Source organism: Cherax quadricarinatus, chromosome 28 (genome assembly GCF_038502225.1).
Source record: "Cherax quadricarinatus isolate ZL_2023a chromosome 28, ASM3850222v1, whole genome shotgun sequence".
Classification (NCBI taxonomy): Eukaryota; Metazoa; Arthropoda; class Malacostraca; order Decapoda; family Parastacidae; genus Cherax; species Cherax quadricarinatus.
The window spans coordinates 13,353,383-13,358,169 of record NC_091319.1 but is presented as its reverse complement, the minus strand read 5'-3'; the positions used below and the strand labels follow the sequence as shown (position 1 = coordinate 13,358,169).

Below are 4,787 nucleotides of genomic sequence, written 5' to 3'. Positions count from 1 at the left end.
AGAAGGATTTATCGAGAAACTGTTGCACTTCACATTCAGCCTCACATCCATCACGACTTGAGAGTGAAATGTCCACGACCTGGTTTTCTCTCAGAGACAGAGCTGTGTTGCCCCAACGAGGGTGGGTTGAGGGCAGAGCAGTGCCACTTACCTAAGTGGCACTGCGGCCAGCGAGGGCGGGGTGAGGGTAGAGAAATGCCACTTACACACCTAAGTGGCACTGTGGTTAAGACAGGGGCCGCACTAAAATCGTAAAAGAAGTATTGCATAATAAGCGGCACCACTGATGTGTTTCGCCACTCCTCGCTGCTGATAACGGCAAGATGCTTCCAAGAACCTTGCGAAGAGACCCACAAATAATGCCCCGTGTTTACTTACTCATAAACTCATGTCTAATTTCGAGGTGAAATCCGCAAACAGACAATCTGTTGGAGGCTGCATAGATGGAGTGTTGGTGCACGCGAGTGAGGATACACTCAGCACTTGGTTGTAGTGGCACTGAGCGACACCAGGGCGGCAGAGAGTGCCCGTGGGGAAGAGGGAGGGCACGGGGAAGAGGCGGTGGGCAGGGAGATGGTGGGGGGGGGGGGCGACATCACAACCCCAGTGGTACTGCCAACTACGGCAACCTCATTCCTCTTTGAGGAGCAGCACCCCTTGGGGTGTAGTGGGGTGCTTGGTGGTTGCCAGCTGTCAATATATCTCCCCACAAACCCTGCACCTTCACCTCTCACGATGGCACATCTATATTCAGACACCCACAGCCACGAAGGCACACACAAACCCACGTGGAGACCAAACAATTAAAATGGTTACTGCATACCTCATACTGAAGCTCTCTTCAGGAGACACTTTATTTGCTCTATCATTGTTGATGCAAGCTCTCTCGTGCCATTATTAATTTTAAAATGCTTGCCCTTGAATTCATAAATGAATATATGATAATACGTACGTATATGTCCACTTAATACATCATACACTTAGTGAGACCTAGGAGTAACCATTTAACGGGAAAGCATAAACAGAAAGTCGCACTACACAAATAGGAGTAACGGACACATGATCTATAAGCAATAAGGCGAAACGTGTGTGACGTCAATTCTTGCAGTAAAAAGCTAGTTTTGGGCACCAGCTGCGGCTCGTCACACACACACTGTTCGTCAGGCAGGTGAGGGTCGAGGTGGATTTCAAACGTTCTTAGTAAGAGTACCTACCCTTGTATAAACGATTCCCGAGACTTATTTATGTACTAGCATACACATAATATATTCATGTGCTTTCTAGTTAGAACTAGCGGACTTGACTTGAAAAGCAAGGATAGTTTGGGTGTCGTTCCTGTGAGACTGACAGAGCGGTAAAAAGGACTCCTTAATTTTTTTTTTTTTTTTAATTTTATAATAATGGTAATGCTTATTTCATGGATATGAGTGATGGATATATAATCAGTACTGAGTCTAGGAAGCCAGTGTCGTACCGGCCTTCCTGTTTGTTGCTTTATTACGTTTAAAGTCCATCGACTATTCTAGGGTCATTTAAAATTGCATATCACCTGTACACCACCAGTCGAAGATACTTTAATATCTTAGCTAGGAATTCAAGTAAACTCTCCAGGGCATACACACTGAGAGGCACACACACCCCTTAACATATATAACCTCCACTAATCTTCCTGCAAAAACATGAGTGAGTCAACATTCAAGGACCTTTCATAAGATTACCCCATGAAGAACCAAACTCATGACGACCACAACCACCTGTTGTACAGGACTGTGAATGAGTTGGTTTGTTTATTAGGCTTAAAACCCATCAATTGCACGTTGGTCATTAAGGCTAAAATCCACTTCGACACTAACGTGAATATTTAAATCTCTAAAAGAGTGACTTGCGTAAATTCTCTCTCTCTCTTTCTCTGGTGTTTACCTCCCCCTCCCACACACACACACACACACACACACACACACACACACACACACACACACACACACACACACACACACACACACACACACACAAATATATATATATATATATATATATATATATATATATATATATATATATATATATATAACATATATGCAATAAGATCACAGTAAACAGGTGATTTCAGAATATGCAAAACAATCACTGTGAAAGAATAATGAAATTCCAAACGCTTTGATGACTACTCACATTATCAATGAACAATAAAAGTAATGCATCAAAGGGTCTAGACCACACCTCATTATCACATCCCACAACAAAGCAACACCTGACGCGCGGCTCATAAGAAAGAGAACACTGCAGCAGGTCCGCTGGCCCAACTAGACAGGTCCTTCGCACAACCCACCAACAAACTATCCTACCCAAGAATTAAGATTTATTATTTGTCCAATGTATTATTAAAATCTTCCCAAATTCTATTAATTATAAACACATCTAATTTATATAAACCAAAGGAAACATTCATATTATTGTCAAAACTGGTTTTTATGACAAAAGATTCAATTATATTCCTGTCGACCATGGACTTGCTTGATACTACTTTCTCAACTTTTTGAAAATCAATTGGATGGTTAAAATCTCTTACATGAATAAATAGAGCATTGGAATTTTGTCCAGTTCTAATGCTATATTTATGTTGTTTTAATCTTAGTTCGAGATTTTTACCAGTTTGACCGTAATAAATTTTATTGCAAATTTTACAAGGAATCTTATAGATAAGACACATGCAACAGTTAGGTATCTTTATTTCGAAACGTTTCGCCTACACAGCAGGCTTCTTCAGTCGAGTACAGAAAAGTTGATAGAAGCAGAAGAGACTTGAAGACGATGTAATCAGTCCATCACCCTTAAAGTTTTGAGGTGGTCAGTCCCTCAGTCTGGAGAAGAGCATTGTTCCATAGTCTGAAACAATATTGTTTCAGACTATGGAACAATGCTCTTCTCCAGACTGAGGGACTGACCACCTCAAAACTTTAAGGGTGATGGACTGATTACATCGTCTTCAAGTCCCTTCTGCTTCTATCAACTTTTCTGTACTCGACTGAAGAAGCCTGCTGTGTAGGCGAAACGTTTCGAAATAAAGATACCTAACTGTTGCATATGTGTCTTACCTAACAACCTGTCGGTATTTTATACCATTTTAATGTTCGAATCTTACAGACACATCCGTCAGCATTTTGGGGGGAATTCTTTATCAAAAGTTTTTTTTTACTCTATCAAGATTTTTAAATACAACTTTTATGTTAAAAGTCTTAAGAAGAGAAGGTATATCAACCAAGTTTTCATATATATATATATATATATATATATATATATATATATATATATATATATATATATATATATATATATATATATATATATATATATATATATATATATATATATATATATTTATATATATATATATATATACATATATATATATATATATATATATGTTACAAAGAATTCTTCAACACTTGTTCAACCTTTGGACGAAGACCTACTTCGACTAGTGGATGGTACCACTATGACCCCGCCCCCGCCTGCTTCACCTCACCTCACTACAGTATATAAGCCACGTCTACGGCCCTATACTGTACATTCTACAAGATTGATGGACTGAACACATCGACTCCAGGTTGAGGGACTGATTACCTCATTCTCCTCCTCTCCTTACGCCTTCCTCTTTGTATTGGACTGATGAAGCCACTGTGTGGCGAAACGTTTCCTGAATAAAGATTCCCATATGCTGCATAAGTGTCTCAATCTTCAACTTGTCGGTTTTTCAAACCATTCATCACACATGTATTATATATATATATATATATATATATATATATATATATATATATATATATATATATATATATATATATATATATATATATATATATATATATATAGGTGTATTTCTCAGTGCATATATATGCTCAGAGAAATACACCTCTCGGTATATATATCCTGCTAGCATGAACAAGGTCGAAGAGAAAATCAGGTGAGCAATCTATCAAAATTTGATCACTGAAATGCATTTCAAAGCTGAAAACTGAGCAAAATTTCAAATGTTTTACGTGAATTGAATGAAAAAAATATTTGTCGCAATAGTTTCACTGATTTTTGAGGTTTACCTCTGCCTTTAATAGCATTCAACAACCAGCAGAAATAAAAAAAAAGATACAGCAGTCTAGTACCGAGTGTTATGAAGGAGCAGAAATCATAACGGCTGCAGCAGCGCAGTGGCGGACCTATATATTTGGGGCCCTCAAGTTTGAACTGTTATGGAGGCCCCTTCGCAACGACGCTTCTCATACAGTAGACCCAAAATGTTAAAGCAATGTCGACTGAAGTCGCTTTTGGGGCCCCTCCGGGATTAGGGGCCCTGAAGCTAAAGCATCATTATTTTCATAGTAGATCCGCCCCTGCAGCAACTTACTACCGAGTGTTATGAAGAAGTAGCAATAAGAATGGATACAGCATCCCACTACAAGAGTAGAAATAAGAATGGATACAGCATCCCACTACAAGAGTAGCAATAAGAATGGATACAGCATCCTACTACAAGAGTAGCAATAAGAATGGATACAGCATCCTACTACAAGAGTAGAAATAAGAATGGATACAGCATCCTACTACAAAAGTAGAAATAAGAATGGATACAGCATCCTACTACAAGAGTAGCAATAAGAATGGATACAGCATCCTACTACAAGAGTAGAAATAAGAATGGATACAGCATCCTACTACAAGAGTAGCAATAAGAATGGATACAGCATCCTACTACAAGAGTAGCAATAAGAATGGATACAGCATCCTACTAC

The 4,787-nt window shown here is 38.8% G+C and overlaps 1 protein-coding gene across 2 annotated transcripts in view; it reads right to left on the bottom strand.

Annotated features, from left to right (window-relative positions):
* The window catches only part of LOC128693288 (FMRFamide receptor), a 525,101-nt gene extending 524,589 nt beyond the window's left edge, over nt 1-512 (bottom strand). For both annotated transcript variants that reach the window (XM_053782882.2, XM_053782884.2), the window contains exon 1: nt 379-512. The gene's annotated coding sequence lies outside the window, so the exon portion shown is untranslated. The remainder of the gene's footprint in view (nt 1-378) is intronic.
* Nucleotides 513-4,787: the final 4,275 nt, after the last annotated feature.